Source organism: Pleurodeles waltl, chromosome 8, assembly GCF_031143425.1.
Source record: "Pleurodeles waltl isolate 20211129_DDA chromosome 8, aPleWal1.hap1.20221129, whole genome shotgun sequence".
Classification (NCBI taxonomy): domain Eukaryota; kingdom Metazoa; phylum Chordata; class Amphibia; order Caudata; family Salamandridae; genus Pleurodeles; species Pleurodeles waltl.
In genome coordinates this window covers 565,333,445-565,346,635 of record NC_090447.1, presented here as the reverse complement: position 1 = coordinate 565,346,635, position 13,191 = coordinate 565,333,445, and positions in this window count along the sequence as shown.

Sequence of the window (13,191 nt, the reverse complement as noted above, 5' to 3'; positions counted from 1 at the left end):
TCTACTCCCTTTTTGGTCTGTTGGCTCATTAGGATGTGTAGGTCATTGTACCTGTATAACATCCCTGGATTTGGCTTAATCTATGGCTTAGTTACCTGCAAATAAAGGTGTTATCCTTGGTTTACATGAATGATTTTTAGATTCTCTGGATTCTGCCTTGTCCGGTCAGCTTTATTAAGAACTCCCTCTGAAAGAAGCTGAGTCTGCTCTGGTAGTATCATCTTACCAGTGTGAGATGAGGTCACCAATGATGAAGCATGCCCCAACTATTTGGTGAGGCCTCTTCATCCAATATAATTGGCACTCTAGAATTGAAGTAGTTTTCCTTGCAACTGGAAGGGCTAGTCCCTTAAGATCCTTTGAAGAAATGTTCAATAGGGATTTTGAGTAGCCTTGTATCATTGGCCATCACACCTTGATGTGCTTACTTTGATCACTGTGAAAGGTCTGCAGTGGCATACCTCCAACTTTCTCTTGATGTTACAAGTTCTTTCATAGGTTCTTCACCTGGTAAGAGCTGTGGAACTGCAGGTTTCTCAGATGACAAGGCTTTTGGAAAGATGACTACTCTACTCAAACATCCTTTCTACCCTTTGTCTTTCTTGCAATCAATAGTCAATCAAAAGTGTTATCTCAGTGAGTTCTGAAAATGTTATACGAAATTAAAATTAAACTGTCTTTCTCTATCATACTCCTAACCCATGATGAAACAAAGTGTTCTTTGTTCTTTCAAACTAGGTGGCTGGACTGTTCCCATGGGGAACAGGGTCAAGACTGATTTGCATATGGCTGGGTCCAAACTGGAATGGCATGGGCAGCAAAAAAACGATGGATTAAACCCAGATCTGTGACTGGGGGTGAATGTTTGACAATGTTCAGCATTCCGTCCATCACTTGTTGTTTTTGCATTTTTCGCCCTAAGTGGGAAGGGTATGCCCAGACGTGGGTCCCGTGCTTCCCATGCCACTGGATTCAAGCTAGCCTGGCTGATGAGGGGTGAAACCCCGAAACCGGTCCCAGGATGCTTGTTTCCAGTCCAGGGAAGACCTGGCCTAGCAGTTCAGGCTGGACTGTTCCCATGGGGAACAGGGTCAAGACTGATTTGCATATGGCTGGGTCCAAACTGGAATGGCATGGGCAGCAAAAAAACGATGGATTAAACCCAGATCTGTGACTGGGGGTGAATGTTTGACAATGTTCAGCATTCCGTCCATCACTTGTTGTTTTTGCATTTTTCGCCCTAAGTGGGAAGGGTATGCCCAGACGTGGGTCCCGTGCTTCCCATGCCACTGGATTCAAGCTAGCCTGGCTGATGAGGGGTGAAACCCCGAAACCGGTCCCAGGATGCTTGTTTCCAGTCCAGGGAAGACCTGGCCTAGCAGTTCGGGCTGGACTGTTCCCATGGGGAACAGGGTCAAGACTGATTTGCATATGGCTGGGTCCAAACTGGAATGGCATGGGCAGCAAAAAAACGATGGATTAAACCCAGATCTGTGACTGGGGGTGAATGTTTGACAATGTTCAGCATTCCGTCCATCACTTGTTGTTTTTGCATTTTTTGCCCTAAGTGGGAAGGGTATGCCCAGACGTGGGTCCCGTGCTTCCCATGCCACTGGATTCAAGCTAGCCTGGCTGATGAGGGGTGAAACCCCGAAACCGGTCCCAGGATGCTTGTTTCCAGTCCAGGGAAGACCTGGCCTAGCAGTTCGGGCTGGACTGTTCCCATGGGGAACAGGGTCAAGACTGATTTGCATATGGCTGGGTCCAAACTGGAATGGCATGGGCAGCAAAAAAACGATGGATTAAACCCAGATCTGTGACTGGGGGTGAATGTTTGACAATGTTCAGCATTCCGTCCATCACTTGTTGTTTTTGCATTTTTCGCCCTAAGTGGGAAGGGTATGCCCAGACGTGGGTCCCGTGCTTCCCATGCCACTGGATTCAAGCTAGCCTGGCTGATGAGGGGTGAAACCCCGAAACCGGTCCCAGGATGCTTGTTTCCAGTCCAGGGAAGACCTGGCCTAGCAGTTCGGGCTGGACTGTTCCCATGGGGAACAGGGTCAAGACTGATTTGCATATGGCTGGGTCCAAACTGGAATGGCATGGGCAGCAAAAAAACGATGGATTAAACCCAGATCTGTGACTGGGGGTGAATGTTTGACAATGTTCAGCATTCCGTCCATCACTTGTTGTTTTTGCATTTTTCGCTCTAAGTGGGAAGGGTATGCCCAGACGTGGGTCCCGTGCTTCCCATGCCACTGGATTCAAGCTAGTCTGGCTGATGAGGGGTGAAACCCCGAAACCGGGCCCAGGATGCTTGTTTCCAGTCCAGGGAAGACCTGGCCTAGCAGTTCGGGCTGGACTGTTCCCATGGGGAACCGGGTCAAGACTGATTTGCATATGGCTGGGTCCAAACTGGAATGGCATGGGCAGCAAAAAAACGATGGATTAAACCCAGATCTGTGACTGGGGGTGAATGTTTGACAATGTTCAGCATTCCGTCCATCACTTGTTGTTTTTGCATTTTTCGCCCTAAGTGGGAAGGGTATGCCCAGACGTGGGTCCCGTGCTTCCCATACCACTGGATTCAAGCTAGCCTGGATGATGAGGGGTGAAACCCCGAAACCGGTCCCAGGATGCTTGTTTCCAGTCCAGGGAAGACCTGGCCTAGCAGTTCGGGCTGGACTGTTCCCATGGGGAACAGGGTCAAGACTGATTTGCATATGGCTGGGTCCAAACTGGAATGGCATGGGCAGCAAAAAAACGATGGATTAAACCCAGATCTGTGACTGGGGGTGAATGTTTGACAATGTTCAGCATTCCGTCCATCACTTGTTGTTTTTGCAGCTGGTGAAAATGAGTCATAAAGGTCAAATAATCTGTTGTTCTCTGCTGAATTTCAAATAAAGCCTCTTTATAGCAATGTTCCATTTTGGGCCGTTCAACCGTCATATAAGGACAAGAAAACATCATTTACTAATGGAGCTAGCTAAATCACACTCACGCTTTCATGGTATTTTTTTCACAACAGGTATCCTGCCAAATTTGTATCATTTTTTACCAGTGTCATGGGGATGCTGAAGGCACCCAAGGATTATGGATTTCCTTGGGGGCCAAGATTGTAGCCAAAGTATAGTTACATTTTGTTTTTTGGGGAAATAGGAGAAAGTGCTGTTCAGGAAAGTGTCTGTTTTTTCCCTAAAAATGTAATCAATTAAAGGTTTGCTGTGCTGAAATTGCCATCTTCTTAGTTTTCAGAAATAAGCAGTTATATGAAATACCACAGTTTTGGCATTTTTTAGAGAGTTAACCAAATGTTCTCACTTTTTGTGATTTCAAACTACCAGAGGTATGAGGTGCAAAAGATGTGAAGCCCTCAGGTGATGCCTGAAAGCCATACATTTCTGATAAGTGGACACATTATTGAATTTAGCAAAGGCGCATTAGTGGAGATCCCCCAAGGTTTTCCCAATGAAACTAACTATTCAATACAAAATATTGAAAATGAGTAGGTAGCAAACAGTCCACAAGTATGACATATGACATGTGGCAGGTACATTGATCTGTATGTCACTCCTTCTTTGTTCATCTGCCTTCTACCCATACAAGATCTCCTTTTACAATAAATCTAGACTAAACGTTGGCTGCCTGTTCAAGTCTGTCTCTCACCTGAAGCCCCAATATTGAGAGGGTGGGTCATTCCTTTGACAGTGTCAGAAGATCTACCTTTGAAAATGGGGCTAAACATTCTGGGTCAGACGCTACTAAATTCCCTTAGGGTTTGGTGGACAGGGAGCTCAGTCAAACCATTGCAGATGTCCTTTTGATGGTTATGTGCAGAGCACTGACTGCAATGTGCTGGTAATATGGTGGACAGAACTTCCACTACATTGCTGATGGAGGAGGAAAGTGGTGATGCTGCCAAGGGCAAGACTTATGTGTGCATCTTTCCTAGAGAAAGTGGTGGAGATGTGAATCTAAATAAATGACAAGTTGCTTGGAAAATCATCCAAAACAGAATCTGAGACCTCCAAAACAAATTTTGCTTGGTGTCCAAAAAATATATGTTGAGGGAATAAAGCTCCACTGCACCTAGGAAGTCAATTCCTGGTAGAGATCTGAGGTGTGGGTGCAGCTCTGCCATATTTATCTTTGATCCTGGGGTGAAAAGCAGGGGGAGCCAACTGTCCAATCACTGGCAGGCCACCACCCTGTTGGATGACCATTACCTGGGAAGTGTGGCAAAAATCAATCCCATGGAGCAACATTCTTCAAAATTCCAAAATGGTAGAATCTGAATTTTAGAGGTTAGGTGTGGCTGAGTCCACCCACTGGTGTGGCTAAAATTCCCTAACACACCCCTTTCCTGCCCTCTCCTAATCTAATCAAGGGGGCACCTGGTTGTTTGGGTTTGCAGGAAATGGGGGGGGGGGTCCTGAGTTGCACCAAATGTCCTTCCCTCCTTTGAAGACTAGTTTGGCTGCTCTCCCCCATCCCGTTTCACCATCTTCTGAGGCAGATCTCCTCCCCCAGGCACTTCCTTTGTCTTCAGCCGAGGCTACTTGATACCTCGTCAAGGCAACGTGGCCAGGCTGTCAGAGGCCGGCCAATCAAAGAAGGCCACTTCAGGGCTGAGGTTGGCAACTTTCAGGTAGAGTTTTAAAACTCTTTCCCTGAACAAGTTATATTAAATTCAACAATGGCAAGTAGCTGGATTTATTATAACAATCAGGTTGACACCAAACTTGAAATATTTAACTGCATTTGGGACTTTACTAATAAAAATAAAGTCTCCCTATTTTAACCTATTTCGCACATTCACTGCAATGAGGAAAACGTGAATTTGGCTATTTTCCCTCACCAGGGCTTTTAAAATATATTTTATAAGGCCCCTGCTTATAGTTACACTGCACTCAACCATGGGGGGCACCTAGGGTTCAACTTAGGGGTGACATTTGTAAAAATAAGATAGCTAAAGACTTTGGAAGTACTTTAAATTCCAAAATCAAATTTGAAGATAAGTTTAATTCAAAAGCAGCCAGCCAGGCAGGTCTGCCTTTAAAATGACACTGGGCACATCAGCAGTGCACCTATGGGGGTGGTATATATGGTGGGTCCCTAAACCTACATGCCCTACCATATACTAGGTACTTATAGGTAACCAGTCACAATGCAGAAGCACTATGCATGAGGAGCATCCATGTGTATATGCCATGAAACTATGAAGAATCACCAAGCTTTTCCAATAAAGCCCATATCACAGCAGGAGAAAGATGGATGTGCCATGGGTTATGAACAAGAGGAAACAGACACAGCATCATCCATGCCCAGCCAACCAGAGAAGCTCACTGCACCTCACTATGAGAGTATGCAGCGCAGACCCAGAACCACTCCACAACAACAATAGTTACCACATTGCCCAAACATAGACAACTATGTATCCCCATCTCCATTGCCAGTGACAATTGAGACAGTAGAGGGCTATCATCAGAACAAAAGCCAAAAGTGGCAAAGAGGGGCTGGGGTGTGTCACTACCATCAGGTCGTTTAGGGCATTGCACACATCAAGGGTCTTGTGCCCACAATTGCCATGCATCTTCTGGCCATCTCTCAGGAAGAGACTGACAGCATAACCTTGTGGGCAGTGCTCAGGATTTCTGCTAAACACTGGATAGTCCTACCAGAGTAACTGATGCAAGGCCCCGCTGCACGATGACTTTCTAAGTAAAAAAATGGGCCACATATAAAAATGGGGCTTTGACATTCTCCACACTGAACCGTGACTGCTCACTTTATATGTGCCCTGAGGTATGGTGCAAGTCACAGTGGCAAGGAGGAGCTACAGATAGCTTGCATAGCAGTGGGGAGAAGGCTCCTGCTCCTGAAATTGAAGAGACCTCCAGCCATAGTAGTAATTCAGTCCTCGTGCTCAGTGCAAACCACAACATGAGCATCACTAATGAAGGAGATGGGGCTGATAATGGAGCAGGTGCAAAGAGGGCCGCTGTAAGCACAGGGAGGAAAAGATCGAAGAATTGTGTTATGTTAAGACTTTCTTAATATGTGTGATATAACTTTTTTGGTACTCTGAGTTTAAGGTCATCATTTGTTACTGGCCATGACTGGCTGATGTTTTCTCAGTTTTGTGGTACAACCTATGAATAAACAAGAAGATTGTTTCTAACATTACGTCTTTCACATGCTTATTCCGTATCACTTAATTACATGTACAACACTTCCCTCGGAAATCGTCATAGCATAACGTTTTGGGAGTTTCCCTAGTGGTGTCTGGGCCAGCGTGTGCATGTCAAAGGGGTGTCATCATTGCTAGGGTCGTCATCTTCTCTGTCTGTTGGTGCTCGTTGTGCCACTGGGACAAGTGAAATCCTAAATGCGTTTGATAAACGAATCTTTTTTAAATCCCAACCATATTTTCACATGTAGGAACTCTTTTTTAATAATTCAAAGGAGAGATGAACTCCCCTCGAAAATCATGTATTTAATGGGATCGCAGAAATAAGAAGAAGGATCAAAGGTTAAGCACTGAGAGCTTGATGGCACAATGTAAAGTAAAAATAATGGCTGGACTCGGTTTCAGTCATTGCAGTAAGCCGGTTTAAAATATCATTGCAATGGTTGCTGAAATGAGAATTATTTGAAAAGGCTCACCAATCAGCTAAGCCTCCGAAGAGACTGCTGCCAAATGCTATCGATGTACAGTAATTAAGCTGAAGGTTCCCATTTGCATACATTTCCACTCTGAATATTGTTTTCAAGATACTGTGTCCTCTCTAGAAATAGACTTGGCTGGTATGCAGATGAACACTGATTCAAAGCCGGCGAGAGGCATAATTGTAAAACATCAATAATACTTACAAATTACAGATCCACATCACATAGGCAATTATTGAAGAATTTGCAGTTTAATCAAGGGATCAGGCGCAGCACACTTTTTTCAGTTTGTAAATATTCTGCATTAGCATCTGGCTTTTTGCACGTGGAACTTTGTTTATACATTAAAAAACACTTCAGCTGGTAAACTTTGAAAGAGTACTGAGACTTCCTGACATGTCATCAGTATGTCTTTTGCTATAGTATGACTGGCAATGGATAACCTTGCGAAATACTTGTGCCCATATTTATACTTTTTTAGCGCCGCATTTGCGCCACTTTTTTTACGCAAAAACGGCGCAAACTTACAAAAGCAATTATGGCCCATATTTATACTTTTTGACGCTAAACTGCGCTAACGCAGTTTAGCGTCAAAAAATTTAGCGCCGTCTAACGCCATTCTGAAGCGCCATGCGGGTGCCGTATTTATGGAATGGCGTTAGCCGGCGCAAGCAGACCGGCGCTGCCTGGTGTGCGTGGAAAAAAACCACGTAGACCAGGCAGCGCCGGCGTTGGGCAAAAATGACGTTAGGGCGTCTTAAAATGGGGCAAGTCAGGTTAAGGCAAAAAAATCGCCTCAACCCGATTTGCGCCATTTTTTTACGACGCCCAGACGCCATTTCATGACTCCTGTCTTAGTAAAGACAGGAGTCATGCCCCCTTGCCCAATGGCCATGCCCAGGGGACTTGTGTCCCCTGGGCATGGTCATTGGGCATAGTGGCATGTAGGGGGGCACAAATAAGGCCCCCCTATGCCACCCAAAAAAAATTAAAAAATATAAAAAATTATACTTACCTGAACTTACCTGAATGTCCCTGGGGTGGGTCCCTCCATCCTTGGGTGTCCTCCTGGGGTGGGCAGGGGTGGCAGGGGGGGTCCCTGGGGGCAGGGGAGGGCACCTGTGGGCTCATTTTGAGCCCACAGGCCCCTTAACGCCTACCCTGACCCAGGCGTTAAATAGTGGCGCAAATGCGGGGTTTTTTGACCCGCCAACTCCCGGGCGTGATTTTTGCCCGGGAGTATAAATACGACGCATTTGCGTCGCCGCCATTTTTTTAGACGGGAACGCCTTCCTTGCATCTCATTAACGCAAGAAAGGCGTTCACGCAAAAAAATGACGCTATTTGCCAATACTTTGGCGCTAGACGCGTCTAACGCCAAAGTATAAATATGGCGTTAGTTTTGCGCCGAATTTGCGTCGAAAAAAACGACGCAAATTCGGCGCAAACGGAGTATAAATACGGGCCTATATTTTGTAAGTTTGCGCCGTTTTTGCGTTAAAAAGCGGCGCAAATGCGGCGCTAAAAAGGTATAAATATGGGCCTTGGTCTTACCATGTGCCGCCATCATTTGTTTGTTGCTTTCTATTTCGCCCTTAAATGTATATATTGTATTAAATTACAGTGTCCTGACACTCACAGGACCATTTGAGACTCTGAGGGGCAGATTTACGGAAAGTGTCGCTGCACCAAGGGCAGCGCCACTTTCCCTACGCCCCTTAGCACACCCCTGCCGAAGAATCCACAAATCCCTCTCTACTCTATTGGGAATCTGAGCTGTCTCATCTATATGTTTCTAGCTTGTTCATGATAACCAATAGGATTTCAGTATGCCTCTGGGAATAGCTTCACTCCCCATATTTTCAAAAGAGCACGATAGTCTTTCAGAATGTTTAATCATGTTTTTTTGTAGTCCCAAAACTTCTTCCCATGAATAACCCTTTCTGTTATCTCCATCTCCTCACAGTGAGAACTTTTCTATCAGTTATATAAAACAAAACAAGTGTATACTCACTAGCTAACAGTAGCTCCCAAAGTGGCGACATCTGCAGTAATGAGCAGAAAAACATATTTCACAATAACTATTCAACGCCTAAAATGGGCCTTTCAGTGTTAATGCATTATTTTCAGTTAACATAGAACAGTTATGCTAACTCTAAATCAACTATATAGTGGTCATAACATGACGTTTGAATTTAAATAAACAAACTGTTTATCATAACACTTGTCCGAAATAACAGGTGTAGTTTGGAAACAACATTATCATTCAACATTATATTCAGTGATATATCTATGTCTCTCTCCCTCTCTCTCTCTCTCTATATATATATATATATATATACATATATATATATATATATATATATATATATATATATATATATATAGTTATAGCTCTATCTTGCCTTCTCTCTCTCTCCAAATGTTTATATTTATATATATATATATATATAGTTATATATATACACAAATACACACACACACACACATATATATATCATACTTTAGTTGGTTCAGTTGCTCTGTGGAAAGTTTCAGGGTGATCCGTCAAGCAGGGGAGGCAAGAAAAATGGAAGGTCTCAAAACCCTTTCCTCTATTCTATGTCAATGGGATTTTTCAAATTTTTGAACAAAACTACAGCTGAAACGCTCAATGGAATTACACAAAAATTGGGAGAATGCTAGCTCTTCGTCCAGAAAGAAGGTTTCTTGTGAGTTGGTGTAAATCCGTTCAGTTTTTTTAGGGATATTAGAGGGCCAAAAATATGGATATCTGGGCACACAATTCTCCACGGATCCTCCTATTAACACTCAGTGGATTCACAAGCGAAAGCAGGAATCTGGCTGCTCAGAACTTGCATGGAAGTTGCAGCTGCTATTTTCCTTTATCAGGGAACAGTCCCTGTGGCAAGAATGGGGACTGCAATAGAGATAAAGGGGTTGGGAGAGAGGGTCCCTGACCCCATGGAGACTTATTTAATTGTGACAAAAGATCAATCAATGGCTTGAAATAGTTCAACAAGCTTTTTTTGTTATTTGTTGAAATCTGTGGATCAATCTGCGAGGCCCACCATGGCCCCTGCTGCAGCTCCGCAAGCTGATCCACGGATTTCACAAATATAAAAAAATATATATAGATACTGTTAGAAATGGGGTCTTTGGTTGGCAGTCAGGTTACCTCCTGTCCAAGCAAGGACCCTCACTCTAGTCAGGGTAAGTCACACACAATCCAAATTATCCTGTGCCCACCCCCGGGTAGCTTGGCACTGAGCAGTCAGGCTTAACTTGCATAAGTAAATGTAGAGATATCACTGAAAAGTGATATAAAGGGGGTCATTCTGACCCTGGCGGTAAAAACCGCCAGGGCCAACGACCGCGGGAGTACCGCCAACAGGCTGGCGGTGCTCCCTTGGGCATTCTGACCGCGGCGGTACAGCCGCGGTCAGAAACGGAAAACCGGCGGTGTACCGCCGGTTCTCCGCTGCCCTGGGGAATCCTCCATGGCGGCGCAGCTTGCTGCGCCGCCATGGGGATTCCGAGCCCCATACTGCCATCCTGTTCCTGGCGGTTTTGGCCGCCAGGAAGAGGATGGCGGTATGGGGTGTCGGGGGGCCCCTGGGGACCCCTGCAGTGCCCATGCCAATGTCATGGGCACTGCAGGGGCCCCCGTAACAGGGTCCCACTAAGATTTTCAGTGTCTGCCATGCAGACACTGAAAATCGCGACGGGTGCTACTGCACCCGTCGCACCCCTTCCACTCCGCCGGCTCCATTCGGAGCCGGCATCCTCATGGAAGGGTGTTTCCCGTTGGGCTGGCGGGCGGCCTTCTGGCGGTCGCCCGCCAGCCCAGCGAGAAACCCAGAATAACCGCTGCGGTCTTTTGACCGCGCAGCGGTATTCTGCCGGCGGGACTTTGGCGGGCGGCCTCCGCCGCCCGCCAAAGTCAGAATGAGGGCCAAAGTATCTTAAGTCTTTTAAAAGCAAAGAAAGTCTCTTTCAAGCACAAAGTACCTGGTTCGCGTGAAAAATCTCAACAAAGGGCCACAGATGAGGAGAAGCAAGTAAAAAAAGGGGTGTGCATCGATTTCTAGGGCTGCACACGCAGATTGCGTTGTTTAGTTTCCACACAGGGATGGCTGTGCGTTGATTTCTGGCGCTTGGTAGTCGATCCTCTTTGGGTTGCAGGGTTTTCAGATGCCCTGAGGACGGTGCGTGGATTTCTTGCACTGGCAGGATGAAGTCACAGGAGCTGCGTTGATCCGGTGGGCGTTGCTTTGAATTTCCTACCACCCAGCAGGAGCTGCATCGATTCCTCTCTGGAAGTCGGGCTGCGTCGTTCCGGCTCGGCTATGCGTTGATCAAGTGGGCCGTGCGTCAAATTTCCAGTTGCTACGCTGGCGCTGCGTCGATCTTCTCATCGTGAAGTCGGGCTACAATGTTCCGGTTCGGCATGCGGTGAAATTTTCACCACGGGGCAGGCTGTGCGTTGTTTCTGGCAGGCTGTGCGTCGAAGTTCGTCGCACAAGGAGTCCTTCTTGAAGAGATGAAGTATCTTTGGTCCTGAGACTTCAGGGAACAGGAGGCAAGCTCTATCCAAGCCCTTGGAGAGCACTTCTTCACAACACCCAGAGAGCAGCAAGGCAGCAGGGCAACAGCAAGGCAGCAGCCCTTCACAGAAAGCAGTTAGGTGAGTCCTTTCGGCAACCAGATATTTCTTCTTGGCAGGATGCAGGTTCTGGTTACAAGTTTCTTCTCCAGGAAATGTCTGAGTTGATAGGGGCAGAGGCTCTGTTTATGTACCCAAATGTGCCCTTGAAGTGGGGGAGACTTCAAAGAGAGGCTTAGAAGTGCACCAGGTCCCCTTTCAGTTCAATCCTGTCTGCCAGGGTCCCAGTAGGGAGTGTGGCAGTCCTTTGTGTGAGAGCAGGCCCTCCACCCTCCCAGCCCAGGAAGACCTATTCAAAATGCAGATGTATGTAAGTGAGGCTGAGTATCCTGTGTTTGGGGTGTGTCTGAGTGAATGCACAAGGAGCTGTCAACTAAATCCAGCCAGGCGTGGATTGTAAGGCACGGAAAGATTTAAGTGCAGAGAAATGCTCAGTTTCTAAATGTGGCATTTCTAAAATAGTAATATTAAATCCAATTTCACCAGTCAGCAGGATTTAATGTCACCATTCTGTCCATACCAAATATGACCTTCCCACTCCGCTAAGATCAGCAGCTACCACTCAAACAATCTATGAGGACAGCCCCAATGTTAGCCTACGAAGGGAGCAGGCCTCACAGCAGTGTAAAAATGAATTTAGGAGTTTTACACTACCAGGATGTAAACTACAGTGGTACATGTCCTGCCTTTTGCCTACACAGCACCCTGCCCTATGGGTTACCTAGGGCATACCTTAGGGGTGTCTTATATGTAGAAAAAGGGGAGCTTTTGGCCTGGCAAGTATTATTTTAAATGGCAAGTCGAATTGGAAGTGAAACTGCACTCACAGGCCTTGCAATGGCAGGCCTGAGACAAGGTTAAGGGGCTTCTTAAGTGGGTGGCACAATCAGTGCTGTAGGCCCACTAGTAGCATTTAATCTACAGGCCCTGGGCATACATAGTGCACTCTACTAGGGGCTTATAAGTAAATTAAATAGTCCAATTGGGTATGATCCAATGTTACCATGTTTAAAGGGAGAGAGCATATGCACTTTAGCACTGGTTAGCAGTGGTAAAGTGTGCAGAGTATTAAAACCAGCAAAAACAGTGTCCAAAAAGTGGAGTTAGGCAGGCAAAAAGATAGGGGTGACCACCCTAAGGATGTCAGGTCTAACAGATACTTTCACAACCACTCTCACACCCAGATACACCACCTCACACCCACTCTCACAATCAGATAGACCCTCTGATACCCAATCTCACATCCAGAGAGACACTCTCACACCCACTCTCACACCCAGAGACTCCCTCTTACATCTACTCTCACTCCCATATATACACTCTCAAACCCACTCTCATACCCAGACACACTCTCTCACACCCACTCTTACAATCAGGCAGGCATTCTCACATCCACTCTCAATCCAGGAGAAACACTCTGACACGAAGTGTCACACCCAGACAGACACTCTTGCACCCACTCTCACACCCAGAGACTCCCTCTTACACCCATTCTCAAACCCAGAAATACACTCTCACGCCCAGACACATCCTTTCACATCCACTCTCACACTCAGACATACACTTTCACATCCACTCTCACACCAAGAGAGTCATACTCACACCCGTTCTTACACCCAGACAGGCACTCTCACAACCACTCTCACAACCAGAGTGACACCTTCTTGCTCACTCTCACACCCAGAGACCCCCTCTCACACCTACTCTCGCACCCAGACATACACTCTCTCACCCACTCTCACACCCAGCCACACCCTCTCACACACACTCTCACAATCAGACGCTCCCATATCTACTCTCACACCTAGAGAAACAGTCTCAGACCCAGATACTCTCACACCCAGTGTCACACC